General features: G+C 46.8%; 1 protein-coding gene and 1 long non-coding RNA gene across 5 annotated transcripts in view; one reads left to right on the forward strand and one right to left on the reverse strand.

Annotated features, from left to right (window-relative positions):
- Nucleotides 1–27,736, reverse strand: part of Plcl1 (phospholipase C like 1 (inactive)) — a 282,823-nt gene that overhangs the window by 150,250 nt on the left and 104,837 nt on the right. The gene's annotated exons all lie outside the window — the stretch shown is intronic.
- LOC147821402 (uncharacterized) lies at nt 11,141–27,238 on the forward strand. Of its 2 annotated transcripts, none has more exons than XR_015447091.1 (4): nt 11,141–12,087; nt 14,211–14,282; nt 14,857–14,967; nt 18,023–27,238. It is a non-coding gene; the product is annotated as an uncharacterized LOC147821402 (long non-coding RNA). The 2 variants fall into 2 exon arrangements; XR_015447090.1 differs by having other exon boundaries at nt 11,143–11,907.

Below are 27,736 nucleotides of genomic sequence, written 5' to 3' on the forward strand. Positions count from 1 at the left end.
CACCATGTGAACCAGAAATGCCACTTTTGGGTCCACACACACGAAAGGAAAAACAAGGGGAAGAGAAAGCAGCGACTCAAGCCCTGCAGACTGTGTCCAGGAGCTGGGGACAAGCTCAGCGCAGAGTGCTCTCCTGGTTCAGTCAGGCTTTGGTGGCAGAGTCACAGCAGCCAAAGGCAGAGTGACCCAAGCACTCTCCAGCCAGCGAGAGGGACACAGACACACACAGGCATGGACACACTTATTCAGCCTTTTCAAGTAGGGAATTCTGACGCACGCTGCAACTGGGTTGAGCGTGCCGACATTATGCTGTATGAAATCAAGTCAGTCATGACAAGACAGGGTACCACTCATGTTACATGAGGGCCCTGAAGAATTCACAGAGGTAGAACACAGGATGGCAGCACCCAGGGCTGGGGCCAAGGGGAAGAGGGGTTATTGTTCAGTGGGTACCAAGCCTTAGCTTGGGGAGACGTCAAGTTCTAGAGGCAGATGGTGGCGAATGTTGCACAATAATGGAAACCACAGAGCTGTACTTGAAAACACTCAAAATGATAAATTTTGTTATGTACTTAGATTGCCACAATTTAAAAAAAGAATGCCTAGGGCTGGGCAGAGCTGTATGAGGAATGAGCCGGGAGACTGCAGGCAGGAGGTGCCGGAGTCCAGCGCCCAGAAGAGAGAAGTGCTTCCTCCTGCTGTGCCCAGGACCACCTCAGGCCCACCTGCCAGGGCTGGGGTTAGCAGCTGAGAGCAGGAGGGGAGGAAGCGGAGCTCTGAGTGAGAGGGACGCAGACTCTCACCGAAGCAGCCCCGGGCCTGAGAGAGGAGATTTAACATCTGTGAACGTGAGGCTGCACCTAAATTGCAACCAAGAGCAAGAATGAGTAGAACAGAACACATCTGTAAGAACAAAAGTGGGGGCAACAATAAAACTGTGTCATGACCTTTTGTTTATATAAAGTTCTCCAGAGAAGCAGAACAAATCCAAGAAATATATACACAGGCACAGACACCAAGAGGATGGGTGGAAGGGCCACAATGCCACACAGGAGCTGAGAAGACTCAAGCTGGGGACCTCAAAACTGGGTGGGGTTCAGCCAAGGGCAGGAGAAGAGATGGGATGCCCCAGCAGCAGGGAGGCAGGAAGCAAGGGCCAGCATCCTCCTCCCTCTACTTTGTGCTGTCGCTGTTGTTATCGTTGTTCGGTAGCGTGGACTGGCTGGTGCCCACCCACATTAGAGGACAAACACTTCACCAAGTCCACCAACTCAAATGCCAGTCCCATCCACAATCACCCTCAGACACACAATGAAGCAGCGTTCAGCCTGCACACCCCACAGCCGCCCCCAGGCAACACGAAAAAACTCACCTTTACCTCTTCAGAGTTCAGGCTTGTCTCATTCTATGATTGTAAACTTATTTGGGAATACTGTAAATTCTATGGGACAATTTTATAAAAACTCTCCATTTCTACCTAAACTTTAAGTCATCATTTCCCAAAAAAATTGTATCTTCACATTTGCCTAAATTTTTAGAGAAACACTTTCTGAATCTCCCCTCATTGGAAATTGTAATATAAGCTATGAATTTCTAGTCATTTTTGGCTAGAATTATTTTCCTTTTGTCCTTAAATGCATACTTGTGATATCCACAATAAACATTCCTAGTGCACTACTTTAAAGGGATGTTTACAATTACACAGGCACTCTGCCTTTGCAAACTCCTGTCTCCAAGGATAACAGAAACCACACTCAATTTCTGTGCTGACCTTTCTCATCCATCAAGTGCGCACATTTCTATAAGGAAATAAAGTACACTGACTGAGCTGTTTAGTGCATCTATCGCTCAAAGTGAGGTGACTGATGAGTACCTATAACGTGAGAGACCTGGAAGGACTGAAAATAAACCCATGCCAGACTCAACGCTACTTTTAGCAAGACAAGATTCCCCATCTACAATCTGCTGTCAATGCCCTGTGTTTGCCTCACAGAGTCTCCAAGCCACCCCAGCTGACAGTTGGGAGCTGCTTCTGCTCTGGAAGGCTGTGCATCTTTCCCCAGCAAACGCTCCTTGGCTGCACCGAGTCACCAAGGGCCATTACCAACTCCGCCGGCCGCCATTTCTTCCTCATGGCTGGGCACACGAGTCACAGTGCAAACTACACTTTCAAACACAATTCCCGACTCTCGGAGTCCAGGCCCTTCCCAGTGCAGTACACACCCGGTCCCGCTCACCCTGCTGCCCGGCAGTCACGATTTCAGTCACTTTCCCTCAGTTTCTCTTCCGTGCTTTCCAGGGCCTAACAGGGCCTTTGTGGCTTCTCCTTCCACAGCTGAACAGCTCGGTGCTGAAGTTTTCCCAAAGCTGCACCCTCCACTCAGCTCCTCCCTTCCCACACTTACAGGGATCCATGTTTTCCCAACTGAAACCGGCAAGAAATGATCTGACACTTGTCTGGCTATGAAACTCTTGAAATCTGGCTCAAGTGGAATAAACATGAAATACATAACTGACCTTCACTCAAACACCACTCGTTTATTTAAAAGTATGTGGCTTATCTTAGCTAATCACGGCTCTGCCGTTCTTTGGTGATGACGAGTATTCTGACCACATAAGAGAGGGCCTTGTCTCAGGACAGCAAGCTCAGATCTTGGTGTGGCCATATCACCTTACTCACGTCCTGCCTCACACACTCAGGCTCCAAGGAGGGGAGCGGTCAGAAACCCACATGTTGCAAGCACGGAGTGACTGCAGCAGCGCTTGGCTGGTGAGAGGACAGGCGGCAGCAGAGGCTGTGGAAACCAGCGCGCAAGTCACCCCTTCCAAAGGAGCCGGCAGGGTTAAACCCAGTGTGTGGCCCTGCAGAAACCCAGGCTGTGTGGCCGGTGGATCTTCTGACTTTTCTAAAGCAGCTCCCCATCAGGACCTACTTGTGACATTACTTGATAACAAACTCTACTTTATTTTTTAATAAAACCATTTACAGCCCAGTCTTCTGGAGGCCCCACCAAACACATCTACAGGCCAGATGAGGCCTTATGGGCCAACAGTCTGGAACCTCTGATTAGGTGATTTCTATTTTTCTTTCCAATGCAAAGTTCTCTGATTTTTTTCCTCTGAGTGCTTATTTGATAAACTAATGAGATTTCGTAATTTACCCATTTTTCCCATAAACATGACTGACAGGAAGCATGACATGACATGACAGAGAAAATGTAAGCTACGAAGTCAAAAGACAAACTCAAGTCCCCCTTCACCCTTAGAGTTGCATGGCCTCAGGCAAGGGGCCTACCTTTTTGGAACATGAAGTTTCATCATCTGTAAAGTAGGGATAATTCCAGCTCTTCTAACTATAAGGCAGTTGCATCACTGGAATGAAACTGTATAAACGGAAGCGCTTTGTAAACCCTAACGTACAGAACAGTCCTCAGGAATATGACTGTACCGTCCATCTCCCCACAGGTCAGCCAAGGAGAAGACAGGCTTTGGGACAACAGAATACCACTTATTAGGAAAATGAAAGAATATTCTCAGAACTCCCAATAGAGGCCAGCAATTACTCTGATATTGAATCTATCAAAATTATCAAATTAAGCGCAATGTGGTTTCACACCCCAACAATGTGTAGCATACACGTGGCCTCATCTAGTTTTGCCACTCTGATAACCAGGCAAAACCCATCCAGCCGGGGCCTCCAGAGAGAAACAGCTGATTGCCATATTTCACCTCAGGGTTTAGGGTGCTTCATAAACCCGCAAAGAATGAGTGATCCACACTTGTAATGAAAGCTCCAAGCAAGCCCCCCAGCTATGGTCTGAGCAAGGGGACCACACAGCAGGCTGATACCAGCCTCTGGCGCCTCTGCATTTTGAAACCCAACCACAGGAAGTTCTGGTCCAGTCCAAACCCCTTTCCGTACTGCTCAGATTTGTGATTGCCAACTGTGTTGAGGGGCCTCACCACTAGTCCCAGAAAATCCGGGCCTTCTCTGATTAACCCCAGGACAGTGCCATGATGTTCCAGTCCATCCTGAAGCGAACGGTGCTCCTGTGCGTGTAAACTGCGACGCTTCACAACTGCAGTGAAGCTCTAAAAAGAGCTTAGGGTCACCAAGCTTTTCCTGAAAAAAGCCAAGTGGTAAATGTAGGTGATAGGGGCCACATAGCAGCTGTGCCACAACCACTCTGCCAAGGTACCCCGAGGGCAGCCGCAGACGGCACGGAAGCGTCACTGCCTGGCGGAGCTGCAACAAAGGCTTAATCACAGAAGCAGGCCCAGAGCGGCAGCCCCTGGAAGACTACTGACTTCCCAGGGTCGCTTGACAGTGCCACAGCTAACGAAGCGCCATGCGGTGCTCTAGCTGGTGGGCTTCACCTTCTGCTCAAAGCTACCTTTGAGCCGACTGGTTTCCCGTTTTACAAGTGAGGAGCCCGAAGACAGCGGTTTGACCCGCCAGCTCCAGGGTTAAAAGTTGGTCCGGGACAGGGCCAGGGTTTCAGCCCCGGTTTCTCTGACCGACCTCTCTCCTCCACCATGCGGGAACCCTAAATGCCTCTAAAACCTCCCAAGCTCCTCCGAGACATGACACCCATTAAACTTTCAATAAATTATGTTCATAAAACAGTATTCTTAAAAATTAGCTGAAATGAATGATGCTTAAAAAGAAAGGAAGAATAGTACTAAATTCCACTCACTATCCTTTTATTTTCAATTAGGCCTAGAAAATTTTACTTACAAACTCTGGGAAGCAGTAACAAGCACATTTCCAATGCAGGGGCCTGTTTGTTTGGGTTTTTTTAGGAAAGATAAATCATTTTACTGGTAATTTCATGGGATCTTCACACTCTCTTAATACAAACAGTGTCAGTAAAAATATTCAGCATCTTCTTGCACTTAAATGTGAAATATAAGTCTATTTTGCAAATTTCACAAAGTCCATGTTATGGACCACCCAGGAGACAACCAAGAAAAGAAAAGAGCCCCATTATTTACAAATCCAAATATTCAACAGGAAGAAAATGCAAACATGCTACTATTTCTATTGAGGGTCTAGTACAGCACATTTAAACGGGTTATTTTTAATTTATTTTCTTAATATTGAAAGCACTTTTAAAATATATCTTCAACTTCCTTCCTTCCATGGCCTGTAACTGTTGAAGGTTTTGTTTAGCAGATGAACATTACCATCTATGGTGCTAAAAAGTAAATTAATTCTAAATATTTTTAAGATAACCAAAGTTCTTTCATTACAGATTACCCTAAGGGATAAATGTCAAATTAATAAGGTACTCAAGAGTTTCTTTGTCTCCTAATCAGTGATATGCCGCTAGCTACTGAAGCATAGAAAGTAAAACATGTTGAAACAAACACTGAAACATGTTTAGATTTTCAAGAAACTGGACAGCACCGTTTTCCACAGACCTGCCTGATCACTGTGCTGACTAATAAAAACCAATCCCAAAGTTACATCTCCGCTTTGATAGTACACTACATCAATGGTGGTGAACCTAAGGCACGGCATGTGTGCCACAGAGGGCTGTTTGTATCACTGAAAGCTCTAAAAGATTCGCCATCACTCCACTAGGTGAAGCTTAATGTAAATACACAATTCCTCCGCTGAAGGGATATGGAAGATTAACTGATGAAGTAAAATCAAAACCCAAGTGCAGTCCCCTTTACCCGGAGGCTGCTTGAAGTACAGGTCCAGCGCTGTGTCCTCGTAGAAAACATTACACTTTGTTCCTCCTTCTATAACCCTGAGTGCACTTGTCCATTACATTAACAAAGAGATGCACAGACTTGGAGCATTTTCGGCAGAAGACTAGGGTCCAACCTACAAAAATAGCCAAAATTCCATCTTCGGAGAACAACTGCAACCCTAACTCCATCCCCCCTGCCCTGCCACATGGGCGTGCGTCCCTCCGGTCCGCTTGTTGCCTCTCCATCTTCAGTGCCTACCTTGGGGTCTGGCAGTGCTGACAACAACACTAACTCTATCCTTCCACCTGCCAGGTCCTGGGCCAATAAATGCCTTCTGCAGAAAATTCTTATTTGCTCCTCAAATCAACCTGTTGTGCCTACCTGCTCAGTAAAGTTTACGTGAGTTAATAAATATCCCGAATTGCACATTTGTAAATCATACTTTAAATGGAAGAAGGGGTCTGCACTTGCAAGACCCTCTGCAGCGGCATGTGTACAATTAACCAGTGGAGCTCGCAGGCCAGGCGTCCTCTGGACTCCACCAGAGCAGGGGTGCGAAGGAGACCGGCAAAGGGGAACTCAAATCTCTCTAGCAAAAATGGTTCATTTGTAAGCCAATTTTGATTTTGGATTAAGCAAACAGCCATTTAGCTAAGGACATGATATAAACTTAAATGTTTGATAAGTAAAACGACTAACCTGAAAAAACATTGACATTTAAAAAGCTCAGGGCCAGGAATTTGGCTCAGTGGTTCCAGCGCAAGTTCAAGGTCCTAAGTTCAATGCCCGGTACCAAAAAAAAGAAGAAGAAGAAGAAGAAGGCTTAAATCAACAACTGTTGAGACTCACCTTGTGCGTTTGTGGCCAAGGATGAGAGCCTGGCCCTGCGGGCTGTGGCTGCGTCCAGGCAAGCCCTCCACCACACCTCTGGGGCGCAGCTGCTCTCTAGCAGCTCAGCTCCATTATAACTATGCTATAAAGGCTTCTTTATAAATTAAAAGGAACAAAAACTCAGGCAAGTTTATGGGGCCAGGGGTAGAGCTCAGTGGTAAAGTACTTGCTTAAGATTTGTGAGGTTCTGGGTTTGATCCCCAGCAACAACAACAACAAAAAATGCAAACACGCAAATCTGCCAAGAAATGCTCCTCCATAATCGCATTACTGCAAGGCTGGGACTTTGGCTCCAACCTCACGTTTATGTAGCAGAAGGAACCAAAACCATGGTTAAGGCCCACTTCAAATATAAAGCGGCAGATTAAAGTTCATATATGTCCCCATAACTGATTATTGCCCAAGATGGTCAATAACTTTCAAACTTTTGAGACCATCACATTCTGAAAACAAAATTTGGATTCAACTGAGGAGGAATTGCATGAATTGGCCTCATACCAGATGAAACAGATAGAAGAAAAATAAAGAACAAGAGATTAACTTCCTAGAAAGCATGGGGTAGGTGACAGTTAAAGGGACAGCTTTCTTCACTGCTCTGCAGCAAATCCCTAACTGTTCTCTGGGATTATGCATAAACATAGAAGGTGGGTACAACTGAAGAGGAAATACTATGAAAACAGGAAGTCAAAAAGATGGTCCAGATATACAAGGGCCCCTTACACTGCACTGTTTGTCTGCTCCTTACCTCCACACATATACAAATTCTCTTGGTTAAAGCTCAGCACCTTTAACAAAATCACAGACAATAAATGCATTCACTGACTCGCTGTGGCATATTGAGTTAACAGATGTCTACTTTCCCACCATTAAATACAAACTGCCTATCTCAATGAAACCACTGCTTCTTCATAAAATATAATTGTATTTTAAAAATGAATAGTCCACCAGGAAATGCTACCCAGATCCCCACCCCTTCAGAGCTGTGGCTTTGGGTCAGACCCTGGGCCCTTCCTCCTGGCACACTGAGGCTCCTGGATGAGAAGACCTTTTGAAGCTTTCCTGCTTCAGTGTGACCCACACTCCCATCATACTCTTGGTTTGAAGGATCTTTCTACACAGGTTTCTTTGGCTGATTCCAGTGGGTAGACTCATTCTGCACAATGAAGGATCCTTTCTAGAACAGATAGATTTTTCAGTCCCCAGTGTACTTCCTCTCTCCATTTAGCCAGCACAGTCTACCCAAAACTCCACCTAAGAACAAGAAGTAAAATTCCATCTACTAGTCTTCATAGTCGCCCCAGGTATTTAACAAAGAAGCAAACCTGTATCGATACGGTTTACTTGCAAACTACCCACAGAGACTAGGGAAAAACGAATGTAAAGGCACAGCTCAGAAGTGCTTCTCCTTTAACACTTTTCCATTAAGAATTCAGTGTATTAGAGGAGAAGAGGGGACCACGGTTGGGGGAGGGTGGGAGAGGAAAAAGGGCTGTAATGGAGGGTACTGTAGGACCAAAGTACTATTAAATGTCAGAAAAAAACCCATGATTCTGCATAACTACCAAGCACTCATTTTAAAAAGCACATACAGTAAAAACAAATACTCTAGTCTGAGCAGGTAAAAGATGAGGCAGGTATACATCACGATTTTGCTGTTTTGTCCATGTTTCCATACTTAATCTACCTAGAATCTGAACCACTTCTTCGTATTTGTACTCATGTTAATTTTCTTAATGATCTTTACCATGCATCAGTGATTAGAAACGGGGTGTAACCCCCCACTCCCTGCCCACCTGCAGCTAAGAGGTGTCTGCGTGCCTAACCTGAGATTTCACAAGGAACCACTGCTGGTTTGCTTGTAGGTGGATTGAGGTATGGCTCGTTGGATGGCCAGGGAATGTAACTTGCAATGTTTATGAAAATATTCTTATGTAAAATGAAGGGGGTGGGATTATTTAAATTCACTTGGGCCATGCAAACTACCCATTTAGGTGGGGGTGATTTCCGTACTTGATCCCATGGCTGGCTCGCCATAGTTCATCTGGCCACCCTGGGCTTTCTCTGACAGGTCCACTCGAAGGTGAACCCTTAGTCTCTCACCACCATGCTACCCTGTTTCAATTCTTAGCATTTATTACCTCCTATCCTTTAGGGTTAAAATTCAAAATCCAGCTTAAGTGCTGAGACCAGGGCCTCACATAGAAGATAAACTTCCTAGTATTAGCTACTACCATTTTTATTATCTGACATTATCTTGTTTATTGACTTGATTGTTGCTCCCCCACTATCACTTTCAGGGCTGTGTTTCCAGTGAAACACCGCACTACCCGACACGGAGACGGTGCTCAATAAATTATTTATTAACTAAATCAATTTCATTCTTCTCTCACCCATGATTAAGGCCTGGCTGAAAGAACTCATAGATTTTACTCTCTTACTTGAAATTAAGTTTTGATGCGCAGAGCAACATGATAGGTCCTGAGGACAGAATTAAGGAGGCAGTGTTCTCACGGGAGAAGGAAGGCAGATCAGCAGAGAATTATGCTACAATATGGTACAGAGATGAAGAGATTAGCACCGAGTGCTTGGTGAGGTCAGCAACCTCCAACACATTGACTGCTATCCCTTTTGAGCTCCCCATCCACTCCCACTGCACACACCCTGTGCCCATCACGCTGCAGCCTGGGTCTGCTTCTTCCTTCCCTTCCTGTCTCGGCCCATGCCATGCAACCCACTGCGCTATCCTAGGCAGAACCCTGGGGCTCTGTGTTTCCCTGTGCTGGGTCAGGGACCACAGACTCCTGTTCGCTCTAACACATGGGACCTCCTGAATGTGATTGTGTGATCTCCGCTCCATCCGCACCATCGCCTTCCTTCCCTGTGTGGCCCCAACTCCCCAGGACCTCCAACTTCCACGCCAGTGAATCCCCAGAGTTTCTTACTACACAGATGCCAGTGTGTGAATGAATGGGCAGCCTGGGAACACGGAAAAGGAGCCATTCCCGGGCAGGGGAGCAGGTCACGGAAGGCACCACAATGGAGTGGCTCCAGAGCTGCTCTGGACTGCTCAGCAGGAAGCGGCCAGGGCAAGAAGTGAGGAGGGCATCTCAGGCACAGAACAAGGCTTTCCCAAGTGCCATGGAACTCTCAGTGTGGTAGGCACAGAAGGCACAGCCACAGCATGGCACGAGAGAACCCTGGGGAAAGCAGCCAGGGTGAGATCTAGAGGGGCATGGAGGTCCCACGCCTGGACTTGGACACAGAAGCAGAAAACGTGTACGGAGAGGGATGGCACCTGCAGACCTGCTTCAGGGCAGCCGTTCTGCTGCAGGCAGAGAGCAGTGAGGAGAAAGGGTGACAGGGAGCTGCAGAGAGGTCAGAAGCGAGATGCCAGGAGCGAGAGCGCAGAGGGGGATGAGCCTGGAGGCGTTTTAAAGGAGTCGATAGAGCTTTGTGACACAGAGGACAGTCATATCAGCAAAACTGGACACTGCAACGTTAACTTGGTGATGCTTGTTTAAATCTTTTAGGCCGTTATCTCTTAACTAAATTAAACACTGTATTAAAACTGAAAAGACACAAATAACGTAATATAAAGCCAACTTCATACCCAGGGGGACAATTTTAGTTACAGTGTTTGGGCTCCTTCCAGGCAAAATGATACACAATCCCAGAGGACTCCAAAGCCGGAAGTCCTCTAAGTATGCAACAGACACTATTAGCTATGGGGCGGGCAGAGGTCAGGGAAAAGGAAAAACCAGTCCCGACAACAACTGGAATAACCAAACATCAAGCAAGCACTTCAGGAAATGTTCAAATGATAGTGGGAAACCATGAAAGCTGAGACTACAGAGTAACTGAGTGATTCCATAAAAATGATCAGAGATGACCCTAAGAAGATTTACTTCAAAATCAGGAAAGTCTATAATTTCTTGCTGAGAATGAGAACAATCAGCAAAGCTCTTAAAAGAAGCGACGCTGCAGTTAGACTTCCACATGTGCGGCAGCTTCCTCTGCAGAGCTGAGCGTATTCAAGTCCTCTTCAAAGCAGGCAAAGCCGAGGTGGACTTAGTCTGACCATGAGTTACGTGCATGGACAGCAGTGACAGAAATGGAACTTCAGCTGTAGAGCAGCAGGTCACAGCGGAGTCTGATGCCACACTGAGCCACTGGAACCTCAGGGCCCTGCCAGAAGCGGGTTGGACAGAAGAGCAGCCTGCTCAGCACCCTGGCTCGGGAAAAGTGTGCTGGCCAGGGTGGGTGAGGCAGAGGACCCACTGTTGAGCGGGAGTAGGGAGAGGGGCACAGGAGCAGATGTGGAAGAAATTTTACAACAAAAAAAGAGCAAAGAAGCAGGAAGAGGAGGAGAAGGAGGAGAGGAAGAGGGAGGGGGAGGGGAGGAGGGACTGGATGACTAGAAGTGGACAAGACACCGACTGGTCCCAGTGGGGAACTTCGGAGCCAGTTACCCAGGAGATGACGTGCTAGGGACGGAAAGGCTCCAGTGTGGCTTGACAACAGGGTAATTGACCAGGCCAGCTTCTCTGCTGAGTCTTGACCCTCAGAGTCCCTGGAACTCAGCACCTGCCCTGCCCCAGAAAGGGACTGAAGATTCAGGACAGGGCCACAGGGATGGGGAGGGGATCCAGATGTGAGGGCTGGTTTCTGGTGGAGCTGCTGCTGAGGGACACTGAGCTGTCTGCCGAAGAGTGCTAGCACACTGGGCCGGGGATGTAGCTCAGTGGTGCCGAGCCTGCCTCAAAAGCGAAAGGGCCTGAGTTCAATCCCTGGTACCAAAAAAAAAGTGCTAACACATTCTCCTTGCTCTTAAGAGACAGTCTGGGTTTATGACCTCATTGCTGTCATTCATGTGAGAGTGGGAGCAGAAAAATCAGCAGGAGAGATTTGCAGAGCAAGTAAGACAGGACATGGGGACCTGGGCCTAAGGCCACGGAGCCAGCCAGGACCAGGCTTAAGTGGCCAGATGTCCACATGGACAGGAGCCACACCAAGCCTATGGACAGGAAAGGCAGCAGATGAGGTGAGAAGAAGGTCCCCTCCGGCAGGCAAGGAGACAGACGGAGCACAGCACAAGGTCACGGGCCCTCAGCCAGGAGGGCCTCTCCAGCACCGGGCAGGCCTGCAGTGTGGCAGTGCCCGTGAGAGGCCAGTGTCACCAAAGTCAAAGTCCTCAAGGTCCAGAGGCCGAAGGTCTCCGAGGCCAGGGACTGGGACAACAGGCAAAAGTCCAGTTTCCGGAAGGCCACAGGAAGAAGGCGGGAGCTGCACACCTGGGCCCTCGTGGTGGGAGAGGTGAGCGAACATGGGGATGAACCAAAGACAGGACACTGTGCTGCCTGGGCTGAGAGCAGAGCAGGAGCAAAGGAGTCTGGCTGTGCTGGGAGAGGCAGGAAACTTTCGGGCCTGCCCCTTCCTGGGGAGCCGAGCAAAGCAGACTACCAGTGACAGCCTGGCTCGGGATCACAACTTCAGGTACAGCCAAGCCCGGGCTCTGGCAGGTGTGCGGGAGACCCAGAGGGGTCTGGGGGCCCAGTGGCAGCGCAGTGGGGGGTGGGGTGGGCAGAGGGTGGGCATTGTGAGGGCGGGCTGTCCTAACACAGAGCAGCACCCCAAAGGGCACCAGTGCCTCTGGCAGCCAGTGTTTTACTTGTTTTTCTTTATCTAGCATTTCCTTCTTTCTTTTTATTAGTACATGAGAGCAGGACATAATAATCACATTCCCTGCATGGAGTTTGCACCTGTACTTAACATATCTAAATCCCTTTTTCATCCACTTTCCCGCCCCTCCCTGCATCTCCTGATCCCTTCCCTTGTGAGACAGCTCTGTCTCCCTACTGCCTATGATCTATCTTTCATTTTGCTCTTTATTTTTATTTGGGGTTTCTCATAGAAGAGAAATCATGTGTTATTTAAGCTCATGTATCTGATTTACTTCACGTCACATTATGGTCTCAGAGTGCATCCATTTCCCTATGCATGACTCAAGTTTACCCTTCTTTATGGCAGAGTAGTGCTCCGTTGTGTATAAATACCATATTTTCTTTGCCTATTTATCTGTTGATGGACATATAGGCCACTTCTGAGATTGAGCTCTTTTTAAAACAAGAGAAGTAGGTGGTAGGTCACTGGGTATTTGGGCAGAGAGACAGGAACTGACTGGTAGGAGAACACCATAGGGGAATAAACTAGGGGAAATCCGGGCACTTTAACAGCCTGGTAGAATAAAAACAGTAGATGAACTCAGGAACAGGCTGACCTAGATCAGGTCCTGACTCTGCCATTTCCAGGCATATGGCCTTAGGCTTCTGTTTCTTCATTGTGAAGAAGGAAAAATAAAACTCCCTATGTTGCAGGTATCTTGATAAAAGTTAAAGAGAATCTATGCAAAACAGTGGGCGACGGGCCAGGTGTCACTGGGTGGACACTGAGTGACCAGAAGCCTTGCTTGTGGGTACGGTCGGTGCCGGGCTTCCACCTCAGGGCACAGCTGAGATGAGGTGCTCAAGGGACAGGCCCTGCCCCTGAACTTCCTCCAGGTTTGCAATGAAGAAGGATGAAAAGGCCGAGCCGGACCCTGCACAAAGCCCCTGGCCCTCGATGGCAAGAGGAGCCCAACCAGCACCAGCACTTGCAAATTAGCTCTGATTATCAGGGAGAAACAGTGTGGTTACTCTAATTGCCTGATAATCAACTACTAGCAAAAGCCCAAGGAGTAAGTAATAATTACCACATTGTTCATAAAGGAGATTTTCCCCCTAAGGGGAGCTGTGCTGCTGAAGGAAAATTACAGGATTGATTTATATCTTTAGCCATCTTTTCACACCAATGATTTTCAGATTTAAGCCACCAACCCCAGCCTGTCTGTTGAGGTTCAAGTTGCTTCTCTAATCTCTTCCATACTTAATATGCAGCTCAAATCCAAAACGTAAGCATCAGCCTTGCGGGCATGGTGGTTCACGCCAGAAACCCAACTCTCTGGGAGGCTGAGGCCAGAGGATCACAAGTTCCAGCCCTGCCTGGGCAATTTAGCGTCGTAGCAAGATCTTCTCTCAAAAAAATCAAGGAGTGCTGGGGTGTAGCTCAGCGGGAAGGGCCTGAGTCCAACCCCTAGTACCAAGAAAAAGAAATCCGCCCCACTTCCTGCTCATTCTTACTCTGCTGTAAGCATTCCTCAGCGAGTCCTGCAGGCCCAGAGCACTGACACTGGCCCCCTCAGTCAGCCCTAGCCTTGTCCGAGTCACCCATCTCCATCCGAACCCTGGATTTCTAAACTCCCCACCCCTGACCCCAGGTCTCCACCTCGCAGCCAGAGCCAGGAGGCCCCATGCGGACTGTGTCGTCCTCCAGCCCCCCTGGGGTGGCCGCCCCTCATTCTCCCGCCCACACGCTGGCCGGCCTTCTGTGTTCCTTAACCCTGTGAGCCTCCCCCGCGGCCCCCTGGCTCCCCAGAATATCTGGCCCCAGACCTTCTCGTGGCTGGCTCCTGCCCTGGCTAAGGGGAAATCTTCTCTTCAGCGAGCCCGGCCCACCTTTGCCTGGTATCTCCTCCTTCTTTCTTGCATTAAGTGTTTGTATTTTCATTCTGTGATCACCAGGAGGGCACACACAGATTTGAAGGCTACACTGCCCACAAGTTGCCTTCAGCTGCAGTATGGAAGACACATCAGGTAGGCTTAAAGGTCACCCTACTTTGGGCAGTCAGGTCTTAGGGTCACCCAGAATCCATCCACAAGTCAAAGGTTGTGCAAAAATCAGCTGGATTCGCTCCCATCAGCTCGCAGGCACTGCAGACAGAAGGAGGCACCGTCCTGCCCAGCACGGCTTCCTCCCTGCCTCCCGTGTGCACTGCCATGGGCAGCACCCACAGAACCCCTGGCTCTCACCACCCAGACCCTGAGCGGCTGCAGCCCGGGGGCAGAGTCCTCAGCAGCAGGGACGCCCAAAGGGACCTGCCCTGCTCTGCCGCCTCCTGGACCAGACAGGGCCTGTAAGGAGCTGGGCTCTTCTTGCCAGTCCCTCAGCCCTGCCACAGCCATGCAGAGGTTCAGGGGTGTGCAGAACCTGGGGGCCTAGGGGACACTTCACAGCTGCATGCAAGGCTACAAAGTGATCCCCATGGCTTTCATACCATACAAGAATCAGATCTTCATCAAAAAAATTTTTTTTTGCTAATATGTATCAAAGAGTACAAATCCTGTATGTCAAAAATAATAAAATAGCTTGTGCTTTACTTTCCAATAGAAAGCGTAGGAGAGACCATTGGCAGCTCTTACAGCCTGACCCCTCCAGAATGGACACAGGAGAAAGCCTGAATGACCTGTTCGAGACCCCCAGCAATGCAGGATGTTCTGGGTATGTGACACCTTCCCTTTTGCATGTTTTTAAAGCTAAAGAAAAGTGAGCTGAGGGTGAAGGCTAATTTTCTACTTTTCCCTTGCTCAGGAGTTCAGTGTCTTTAATCTTCCAGGAAGCGCTCCCACGAGGCTGCTGGGCCTGGGCGAACCCCAGCTGGGCCAGTCTCTGAGAAGGGCCTTCCTTTTTTCATCTCACAAGTTACATTTTGTTTTGCCTTTTCTCTTGCTACATGTAATTTTTTTTTTTTTTTGGTACAATGCCTTCACACAGACTTTATTTTAGAAAGATTTTCCAAGAAATTAGAGTTCCAAGTCTTCCAGATACTGCAAAACAAGCCCTGCACTTGCCTTTCTTTGACAAAACTTGGCAGCCTGCCTCAAAACACATTATTCAGCAGGTGCCCGCGTGGCAGCATTCCCAAGTCCTCTATAATCGTACAAGAGTGTTTTTTCTTTCTGAAGAAGCCTTTGCTTCCAGATAAGACGTTTTCTTGAACTGAAGCAGCTATTTTCCTTTGTCAGGTAGGAAATCTACTATACCCTAACACAGGGAGGGCCTGCCCGTCCTGCAAATACGAACATTTAAAACACTCCCTAATAAACAGTGTGTTGGCTTAGTCCATTTCTGACTACTTCTTGATTTATAATAACAGGACACTTTAATATAACTTGCATTCAACAAAATGCAAACAACATAAACACCTTTTAGTTGGCTGGGTTCCTAACCTTTGTCCTGACGTTACTCACAGTGCAAAACTAGTAGGTCAAATTACTTACGGAGTATACAAATGATAAATGTTCGCTGCGGAAAAAATTCAAAGGTACAGGAAAAAAGAAAGTAAAAATGATGCGAAATTCAGACACCACCAGAGAGAGGCTCGCTGCTGACGCTGGGTGGCCGCCCCGCGCCTCTGTCTGCCTGTGGCCACAGGCGCGCTAACTGCGCACGCGTGGGAGTGCAGGCGCTGGGCAGTGGCCAAGTCCTCGCTGACCCTGCAGTGTTTGGGGGGCGCCTGTACCGCACCTTCCTCCCCTCCTGGCCGGCTGATGAAACAGCCCGAGAGCACCTTCCTGGGCTCCTTCTGGGCTCACGCACTCCCGGCCAACAGCTGCGACAGACCAGGGGCTTCCTGCTTCCCACCCTCACCCGGCAGGCCCTCTGTTCCTCTGGTCTCCACCTGTTCTGCCCCCCACACCTGGAAACCCAGAGAGCTGCCACCACCCAGGCGGGGGCCCCACGTGGAGCGCATGTGGAGCCCGGTACTCATCGCTGTTTCCTGGTGTCCTGTGGGTCGGGGCACTAAGCCTCACACAAAGGGCAAGATAACTTAATACCCAACGTAAGTGGTAAACCTGCGAGATAAAGGCCACAAGTACGACCCAACGAACAGAGGCACTGGTTATTTTTATAAAACCAAGAAAACGCTAACCGTGAGGAGAGACTAATATGATCCAGGCCAGGACTTAATGGGCAGAATTTCTGCAGCGCATAACATTTTTAGAACATTAGTATAACGTTAACATAACATAAATACAACACTCAATTTTCTGATTTAAAAAGATGCAAGAATTATTATTCTTCAAGTAAAAGAACTAAAAGAAGGTATTGTTAGACATAAAAATACAAATAAGCTTCAGCTGAGGACTGCATTATTTTTAAATGTTAAACTACATGTGAATGGAGACATGACAGTTTACTAGTTAAAATTACATTTATTTAACACCCATATCCCAGTTACTATTAGATGTTTTGGAGTAAGAGTATGAAACAAATCCTGCCCCTGTCTTCAATAAGCTCATAGCACTATACCATAGAAAAATAATGTAATTGCAAGGCATGTGTAATTCTTGTAAAAGAAAAAGAAGCTGATGAGATCAATTTGATGCCATATTTTATCTAATCAAAAATATTATCATTTCAACATATAATCAATATTCAAAATTACTAAAAGAATTCATCAAAGTCTTCAAAATCCAGTGTGCATTTCATATATTTAGACTAGCTCTATTTCCAGAGTTCAGGGGCCACATGTGGTTGGTGGCTACCATACTGGAAATCAGAGGTGTAGTGTGTATCTGTCAGAATAGTTGTGCTGTTGTGCTGTTTACAGCCAATTCCAAAGTCAACATGTATTCCTTATATAATTACATGTAGGCTGGCGATGAGTTTAGATTATCACAGTCACTGGGGACTGAGGCACCACTTCAATACACCATCACGTTCACAGAAGGAAAAAGTAGGAACTGAGCCCTGGCTGTTAAATGCCTCCACTCAAAAGTGGTTTGCATCCCTCTGCTCAAATTTCATTGGCCAAAGCAAGTCATGAGCCAAAACCAAGTTGGAAATGCAACCTTATCTCTGCCCAGAAAGCTGAGAGTGGTAAATAATTGCTGTATAATATCAGTGATTACCATAAATATTAAGCAAACATCATGAGGCCAGCAATGCAAAAAACAAGAAGGGAGATAACAAGATAGATAGCTAGAGCCACAGCACAGGGTGGAGATGATAAAAGCCCTCAGCAAGGCACAGATAAAAGGTGAGGAAGTCCATAGGAGACCAAAGTTACTTCCTGCACCCACGCAGAAGCATCCTGAGCAGTATCTAGTATTCCCCGAAACTACCCTACTTATCTGGAGGGGATCCCACCAAGTTAATCGGAGGTGTCTTTGGAAACCCATCCCTACTGCACAGTACAAACCCGATAAAAATGCAAGCACGCACCCTATAAAAATGCATACTACAGTTCATGCTAGATGCACACGTGCACTTTGAGGGGAATTCTGTGGAAGTGATCTTTCACACCACTCGGAGTCCCTGAAACAGCTGTCTCCAACCCAACCATCTTATCATGCAGACCATGCTAAGGTCTCAGAAGTGGGGGGGGGCGGGTGGAGATCTGTGTGACTCCCACACTCACCATGTTCAGAAAGCCTCCAGCAGAACTAGAAATGCTGGGAGAGGTCAGGACCACTTTCAGTTTCCTAGGTAGTGTCCTGTGTTGGTCCTGAGGGACAGTGTTGTTGAGAAGCCTTTTCCTTTCCTCTTGTAGGCTTCACTGGAGTTCTGGGGGGAGTGCTGACTATATCTGGAAGGATCTTATATATAACAGTTATGAGACCATCTGAGTCTCAAGCAATGCCAACCTGATGAGTGTCACCTTCTTGAGAACATCATGGAAACAGAAGTCAGCACACATCAGCATAGGTGGGGAGTTCAGTAACACAAACTTCAGAAAGGACCCACGTGCACCTTGTAAAACCTCTTCTGATTCGCCAGACACTGCCTACGACAGATCCCATCCTGTCAGTCGTCAAAGGGAGCCCATGAGATATGCAAAACGACCTACAGTACTGCTCATCAAATGCAACCTCATCTCTCAACTAGATAGACACCAGAGTCAACAGTGCTCTATTAACCCTGGGAGTGGCAGAATCGCTAATGTATAATCCGGAAAAGAGCAACACTGATTTGAAGGATGTTCATTGATCCGCTGTGCTACGAAAGATGAACCTTGTTCTGTCGATCCTTTCTCATCAATGAAACCTTGTCCCTCAATTACTTTCATGCAAAGACCAAATGTTAGGTGATTTTTACTAAATCCTTTCTATGAATGTCAAAATACTATTCTTTTACAAACGCAGTAGACACTAGGATTTTTAATTTACCTAACACAATTGTCAGTTGGGTCATGAGAATTACAGAATAGCACCATGAAACAGATGTAACACCCTTGGTTACCTCCTGTACCTCAAACTCAGTAACATCATAAGAACTTAAAGAGTCTCAGAATGAGAAGACCAAGGAAAACCCATTGCTCTTCGGGCACCCATTACCTTTGGCAATGGCATAGGGGACTTAGCGGAGTCCAAAGGGTCAAAGAAGCAGTTCCCTGGCCTCAGCTCTGCAGAAATAAAAGACACATACCCATGAAAGGGTGAGGAGTTAAAAGGAGAGCGAGCACGTTAGGTTGAGGGGGCCAAACAATGTCTCAGAGTGGGCATCTGAGCTGACTTAAAGGAATTCAATGGCCAAGCAAGCAGAAAAACATTCTGGGAAGAAATCAAAGTTCAAAACTGCAAGGTGTGTGGTGAAACAACTAAATATCCACATGGAAAAAAAGAAGGTGGCTGGGTGAGAAGTGCTTCCTGAGTCCCAGTTATTTGGAGGCTGAAGCAGGAGTATCATTTGAGGTCAAGAGTACAAGACCACCCTACATAACACAGCAAGTCCATGCCTCCAAAAGAAAAAGAAAAAAGACCACCAACAAAAGAATAATTTGGACTCCTTCCTCACACCGTACACAAAAAGTAACTCAAAATGAACAAAGCTTGTAAACATAAGATGAGCTAAACCCATAAAACTCTTAGACCAAAATATAGGGGTAAATCTTCATCAATTTGGATTTTGCAACAGAAACAGATGCAACAAAAAATAAATTGGACTTCACTGAAATTAGAAACTTGTGCTTCGAAGGTCAGCATTAAAAAAGTGAAGTGACAATTCACAACAGGAGAGACAGTACTGCAACTTCTATAACGAATGACAGGCTTTTCTCTAGATTACATGAAGAACTCTTACAAATCAATAAAAACAAAAAAAATCTAACTTAAAGGATCTGAATAAATATTTCTCAAAGGAAGATATACAAATGCCCCATTAGCACATGGGAAGATGTTCAACATTAATCACTAGGAAAGTGAAAATACAAACCACAATGAGAAACCACTTTACAACCACTAAGACCTCTATTATCCAAAAGGTAAATAAGTAATGTCAGCCAGTGTGTAGAGAAATTAAAACTCTTCCACACTGCAGATGGGAAATAGTCTAGCACTACCCCAGAACAACCGAGATGCTCACCAACTGATAAATGGGTGAACCAAATGTGTGACATTCTATTCAATAAAATGTAGACATACAATAAAGAAATGGAGTACTAATACATACCAGACCATGGATAAACCTGCAGAACATTATGCTAAGTGAAATAATCCAGTCATAAAAGACCACTTACATGGTTCCATTTACGTGAAACACCAAGAGTAGGCAAATCCTTCCAAACAAACAGTACATGAGTGGCTCCAAGGGCAGATGCAGGGAGAGCGGAGCAACTGCTCCTGGCTGTGGGGTTTTGGGCAGTCATGAAGATGTTCTGAAATTGATTGTGGTCATGGTTGTCGATCTCTGTGAATATGCTACAAACTATAAAGCTGTACACTTTAAACAGGAAAATGGTATGGTTCCATGAATTATATCTCAATAAAACCGTTTGGATCAGATAAAATATTTTTAATAGTGGGGAGATGGAAGCCAATCCAAGAAAACTGCATTAGCAGAGTGGAATGCTGAAAGCCCTTGTATCCAAAAGAGAGGATTATGATCTATATTACTACCTTCCTAGTTGGTTGCCTTAAGATAATGTATATAAGGAGTTCACAACCAAGAAAACACCAGGAAAATGACAGTTCTTCTTGTTGTTATCATTCTGTAGTGATCTTGCTGGGACTTCTGGATTCGTCTCTTAGAACCTGCCAGTTTCCAGGTCTTATGTGACCATTTGGGTTTAATAATCCCAAGGCTAAAGTTTCATCCAAATCAATCTTATTTTTTTGTCAAGATTAAAGAAAATAACAGAAGACAGCTTGATTAGGAGGGCCATTAAAAGACAAAAATAACCTCAGAACCTTGAAATTCTAAAACATTGTAATTCACATAAGCAATAGCTACATAGGTAAATTAGACTTGCAAATTATCTCACCATAATAAAATGTCACTGGAATAGTAAGTGAAAGACAATTAAGCTCAATAATGGCTATGTTCTCCAGAAGCCACTCAGCTAGATGCACCCCACCAGGGAAGCTGTTAGAGGACGTGCACATGAATGAGAACAATCTGACAAGAACAAGAGAAAAACCAAGTCACCCCAATATTATAATTATTCTAGCTTTGATGGACCAGGCCTCTGAGTGACATGAAGAAGCATATAATTTCTTCCCATGCCTCTCTTCCAAACAAAATAATTCAAAATACCTATGCCTTATGAAGTTTAGCATTTAAAGGCACAGACATTACTAATGTTAATAGAAGGTGGAATTTTTCCTCTGGATTTCTTACTTTTCCATTTATGACCTTGAGGGAAATATATAATTTTTCTGGTCAACTTTTTAACCACTACCTAAATACTGGCTCACGTACAAATGACGGGCGAGTCCCTGAAGGACACCCCAGCCAACCCAAGGATGACTCCATGGTATGGAAGGCAGTGCTCCTACCTCCGGGCCCACTGACTATTTCAGATCTAACCGTCCGCTTAGAAGACGTTCCTGTTGCCAAACTTACAACATCATCCACAGTGAGCAGAAAGTGACTCAAGCCCCAACACCACATGACTGATCCCCAGTGTAGAGGAGTGAGCCTGTGTGGCTGCAAGGTCAAGTCCCCTCAGGGTTCCTGCTCTGTCCCTGCCCCTCGCCCTGGGCTGCCCTGCCACGACACCCTCAGCCTCTCCTCAGGGCTGGTCTGAGCAGTGAGCGAGCACACTCAGCACTAACGAGAGATTATAAATTAGTTAAGTGGTCACACAGACAAGTCATTTGCATTGTTCTCCACTGAGAGTCCCGGGGGTACGTGGTGGGCCCCGGCGCCAGAAGTCTGCCTCACCAACACCTCAGCAGCCTGGGAGTGCAGGTACTGCACGTCCCTTAGCATCTGTCTATGTTCAAAGAGAACGGAGAGCCAGAATGAAGACGAAGGAGTTGTGAACAAAATCTGCGAGCTATTATAAGGCACAGTGTCCTTCACAATTCATGTTTCCCTTGTTAAAAAAATGTGCTATACATTATGCCACATAAATGCCAAGGTCAGTTTGAGCACTTCTATTATGCAAATACAAATTATTCTACTTCAAAAAGAAACAGACTTCCTCTGAGCTGTTGATTTAATTTCCTACAACACAATGTACTTCTTGCTACTTTCCACCCTTCACCTGCATCAGAGCGGCAGGAAACAGCTCAGCCTTTGTTCCAAGTCAAAGCACCACTACCCTGAAGATCAGAAATCACCCCCAGGATCTAAAGTTTATTTCCAAAACCATCTTACACAGAGCCTGTTATCCCAGCAGAGAAGAAAGATGTTAACTGCAACAGCCCTGGGAACTAAGCTTATTTTGTCTCCTTGCCAAGTACGTTCACAGGTCCTAAGAGAAGGGCATTGCCATCTCCCAAGAGCTGCAGTCAGTAAATCACTAAAATCATTCCAAAGGCACCATCTGAAGCACAAAACTTTTGCTGAGTATACTATTTCCTTTCCTCTGACTTAAAGGAATGGTGTATATAAACAAACTACTAAGTAGATTTTAAAATATAATCAAGATATGTTAAATGTGTGTACCAATTCACCAAAACCAGGTAAATATCATGTACTGCAAACATTGCAGTAAAAAGATAAGTAAAAATAATAAAAGAAAGCTACAAAGCTATTCAAGAGGACAATAAGCAACTGGACAGAGTTAATGATGACCTTAATATGTTCAAAATTAATAGAAAAAGAAAATTCTAGGAAATGGTCAAAGAATGGAACACCTAGAGAACAGCATACACCTCCCAAGCAGAAATCTAACATCAGATATTCAAATCTATGTTCTCGCTTTCTCTCCCCCTACCACCCTGGATAATTTTCATGAAATTTATCCACAAGAATCAAAGAATACTTTTTTTTTTCACTTTTCACAAGAAATTGGTATTCCAATATCCGCTCTAGGAAAGCCAAAACATTCATGGCGAAATGGAACACAGCAGCTATTTCAACCTAATGCACTTATGATTGTTATAAACTATCATTGATTGAGATTATTAAACAGTAACCAAATGCCAAGATCCAAAACAAACTTTGGAAATGTTCCAGGGTATGTCTATATCTGTGTGTCCTATGGAGCATAAATTTATAGTCAAATATGGTTTGCCGAGGGGCTGACAGAGACCCTGGCCTTCCCCACCTGCCGTTGCGAAGAACGACTTCTGGAGAAACCCAAGTAATGCTCTCCATCTGAAATACATTTTTTGAACACAAAGACATAGAGCACCTTTGCAAACCAAATGCCTGACAATTAATTTCTGAGGTCCTGAAGGCAATTTATATACATTTTGTTGGGAAAAAAGAAAAGCCACAGCATGTTGACGTGAACGTGGGACGGCATGGCCAGGAAAGCAGGGCGTGGTCCTCTCAGCGCCTCTGTCACCGCAGCCCCTTTCCCACTCTGCAGACACATGGGCCCTGCCTTTCGCCTTCCTTCTCCACCTCCCTCCCAGGCCAGTTCAGTGTGGCTCTTTGTCACCACGCTGGCCCTGTGTCCACTGGGCATGTGCTGCTGCCCTGCCCTCGGCCCTCTGAGGAATGCTTTCCCGTCACGGAACAGAAGCCTTGTCCTGGCTGAAGGGACCCCAGCACTCAGGGAGCAAGCAGAGCTCATGCGGACATCAGAGTCTGCTCCACGCACTAACTCAAGCCCACCCCAAATCAGCAGGTTCTCCTCGGGCACCAGGGCTCCTCGCTCTTTTTGTCTGGTGACCCCACTTGGTGATGCCACACTCGATGGTTCGAAGCTTCTATCACCTCCCACGGGAACAGGGGCCCAGGAATCGAAAAGCAAAGGGCGAGTCACAGGCACCCGGAGAAGGGCTCACCTTTGGCATTTTTAATCAGCAGCATGGAGCTGGCGGCGATGTTCGCAGCTAGCAAGGCCAGGGTCAGAAACTTGTGCGCCTGTGGCTGGGCAGCGCTCTGAAGCTCACAGAAGTGAATGCAGTGGACCAAGTGAGTGGCAGCGGGAAGCAGCGGGGACACGGAGACTGCCACCTCCTCCCCCAGGGGCATCTGGGACTCAGCTACATGTGCCACACAGCACTGCCAGCTCACCAGTACTTTTCTCCAAGAAACCGGAAGTACAGACTTTCATGTAGAATTTATTAGCTAGCAACTCCCAGTAATCCAAATCTTAGACCAAACCAAGTGGGACAACTCTCACGAGCCAAGCCAAAGCCACCAACTGTTAGGGCCCATTCCATCGTCACCCACCTAGTGATTATGGTCACCTGGCCCAGCAGCTGTTGATCTGATCGTGGGATTTTACCTGTGGCTCCCAGAGGGACTGAGGGATGTCATGGGTTATCTCACGTCAGCTTGGATGAGCTCGGCGTTTACAGCAGCGAGCTTTAGGCAGAGCAGATTGCCCTCCCTGCGGGGCCTGGACAAGCGCAGCCATTCGAAAGCCAGCCTCAGTCTTGGGGACCCTGAGGACTCCCCGTCAGATGCAGAGCACCGCTGCTGTCCCGGGCCCGCAGCTCGGACTCACCAGCTCTGTGATGACAGGAGCCAGTGCCGGTAATAAATCTCTTCCAATACGGGGATACAAATTCTCTTAGCTCTGTTTCTCCAGAGGTCGCGGAGGGACACGCGTGATCGGACCCGTCACAGCTCGTTTCGGGCCAGCCCCTCCCTGAGGCCCACATCCCACACATGGCCCCGTGGGATCCTGGGGTAGAGCGAGGAGCTCTAGGGTGCTGTGTGCTGTTATTTCACAAAGGGACACACGACGTCCTCGGAATGCAGCTGCGGAACTACATTCGGGAGAAGAGACGCTGGCTTACTTCCAGATTCCTAGGCCTGGCTCCAGGCCTACTGAGTCCTGCTCTCCAGTTAGGGCCTAAGCATCTGCATCTTGGCAACTCCCCAAGATGACTTTCGTGCATGCACAAGTTGGAGAACATCGGAGTAGCTGAGAGGCAGTGTAGGTTATGGTTAAGAGCAGAGATCCCAAAGCCAAACTGTCTGGTTTTAAGCCCAGCTCCAGCACTGCCTCCCTACACGAGGGACACTTCCCACTTCCCACTTCCCACTTGAAGAGAGAAAGACTGAGGGAGACAGGGTGTGACACCTACACCTGCCCAGCATCTAATAAACAACGGCCGCTATTCCCGAGCTCCTACCACAGGTGATCTGGCACATTTTCAGAATCAGGCTGACTGACATTCTCTGTGACAATCACAATAGCACTTTGAGATCTTGAAATACTTTCTAAAGCAAAGTTCACTGTGGTTAGTTGCTATGAGTTTCACTTGACACAAATTCTTTGTAATTTGGTCATTTTCGTGTAGTCGCTCTGGTGTCTGCAGAGATCTGATCATTTGATTAGCTTGGGTGCCATAGTTGCTGACTCTGCTAGGCAACGGCACTTGCTGTGAGTGGGCCCTGAATGGTAAACAGACCTTGCAAGACTGGCTTAGGCACAGGTCTTTCTGCAGTCTACTGATGCGCTCCTGTCTCTACCTCTGTAAGGGTTGTGGCTATCTTTTATTTACGTGTTAGCTCTCCAGACTCCTGCTCGGAAGTCTCCATAAAATACATTCAAATATAAATATCTGTTGAATTCCAATTTTCACACTAACACAATGGCTTTGAATCAATAGTCTTTCACAAATGCTCATAACATCTAAAAAAGGGTATACAATAGTTACAAAAGGAAGACAGAAATGGTAAGGACACAGGAATATGTAAGTCTTTCCCTTCCCCAAAAAAGTCTAATTCACTCATCTTTCAACCTTTTATTCCATCAAAGTCTTAACCAGAGCATTGTTATTAGATAATAGACTGAAACTGCACAGATAGAGAAGTTAACAGACAAGTGAAGGAAAGTCACGCGGGAAACCTGAGAGAGACCAGAAGCACGGTGGTCTTTTGGATCACTTGGAACTGGATATAAACTTAGAGTCGCTCTGTGTTTGAACTTGAGAAGGTTAGAAGTAGTGTATAAACAGAGCAGCTCTGCATTTGGACAATTTAAGGCCTGAGAAATACTTTGCAGATCTTAGGTGACATAATTAAAGAATTGAAGGTGAAAATAAGAATAATAGAGACCCATAATTATCATAGAATCTGACTTGGGATACAGGAAATATGCCCAAGAAAATAAGGACGTGGGCAAAATAAGGTTTTGGGCATAAAACATAGCATTCTTCCTTTTAGACCTTGCAGCAAGATAGTGGCACTGCAGGAGGGGCCCCAGCTGGGCGGAGGCTCGAGGTCTGGGAGGGAGGTGGCTGCTGCCTCAGGAGACAGGAGACATGGCTGGGAAGGTGTGAGAGGCTCTGCAACCTAAGAACCAGATTGGGAACTAGAGTACCCAAGGGTACAACCGTTAGTCTGCTATGGGCAGACTAGCACATCAACATGCGCCAGTACCTCACAAAACATACCAACTTCACAGCAGTGACTGAAAGAAGCAAGAACGCAGAAAGGGAAGGGGGTCTCACCCAAGCCTTCCCCCACCAGCCCCTCCCACAAGTGATGATGAAGGCCAAAGACACAGCCCTGCCGGCCCAAACTGTAATCTAGTAAAAAGACATACCATAAAGAGGACATGTACACAAGCAGCAGTAACACAAAGAAACAACTACCATGCTTTCAGTATCTGAGCAGAGCTAAAAGAAAGATTACTGTTACCAATGACCTGGAAGGGATGAAGGGAGGCCAGATTCCGCCGCCCGAAGGAGGGCAGTATATAACTACCATTCTAAGCCAATGCCTGTGGAGGGAAAGGCAAAGAGTGATCAAGGAAAGCAAGCAGGCAAATCAACCTGGACTCAGCGTCCCAGCTTGAGGGTTCTGCAAGCAAGGCTGGAGCCCCTCAGGGCAGGACCTTTGCTGCCAAGCTGCAGTGTTTGGGCTCTGTTCGTTAGGCAGCAGGAAGCCACTGAAGGCTTTAATCCAGTCACACCTGGGTTTGACCATCTGGTGTCTCCAAAACTGTATTTAGAAAAGAGTAAGGACCAGGAGAAAAGTTAGGAGACCCATAGTAATCCAGAGGAGTAGCAATAAAAGCCTAATTTAGGTAGTGGCTGTTGGATGGAAAGGAACAGATTAATGGTAGTGACACCTTTTCCTAAAATGTGGAATGTTCTGGTACAAACTGGCATTTGTGCTGTCTAGAAAATGAATACACATCATCCCCACTGCCATTAGAAAACATTCCACATTCCAACATGATATGTCCCCACATACCATTCCCATGTATTTCCACACTCTGTCTTCAAAACATTTCTTAAATGTTTTCCACCATTATCATGGAGGTTTAGTTCCTGGGTTCTGTCAGAGGTTCTTCCATAAGGATGAAGTAGAGGACGGACCAAAGGTCACAGGAAACGGTGCGCATCCAAGAATGCCAAAAACTGCACCTGTCGTTCGTGAGGTGAAACATGAAGTTCGTGGTGCATCCCAGACAAAGCACCTCCCTTCTGGCCTTAACCACACTTCGGCAAAGCACCTCTGAAAAGCACACACACACACAGGGCACGGCCACATTAGTGTAAGTCACTGCCCAGCTCTGCACCCACTGTGATGACTGCACAAGAAGCAAACCACAGAAGCTGAAACTCAATGGAGATCAAATCTCCTCAGCACTTGGAAGGGAACGGGAGGTGAGCATCTGACAAGCCGAGCTGAGGCTGCCTTCAGGCCTTCCTGCCTTCCATCCCCACCTCGGGACAGCCAAGATGCAATGAGTGGTCACTTTTCCTCTATTTCCAGAAGGTTTCACCATCCAACCCTAAAAAACAACCTCCAATCACCTGGCTCTAGGGAGTCCCCGCCTTTTAATTGACTTTGCAACTTAGGAGTGGTTCACAGTCACTGCATGTAAGGCCAAGAAAATGAGGACTGTGGCCCCCACAGCTGGTGTGGCCATCCACGTGGTGTGGAGTGAGCCTTCCAC

This window comes from Heterocephalus glaber, unplaced genomic scaffold (assembly GCF_053883595.1).
Source record: "Heterocephalus glaber isolate CG9 unplaced genomic scaffold, H.glaber_assembly_v1.0 deba00001743, whole genome shotgun sequence".
Lineage (NCBI taxonomy): Eukaryota > Metazoa > Chordata > Mammalia > Rodentia > Bathyergidae > Heterocephalus > Heterocephalus glaber.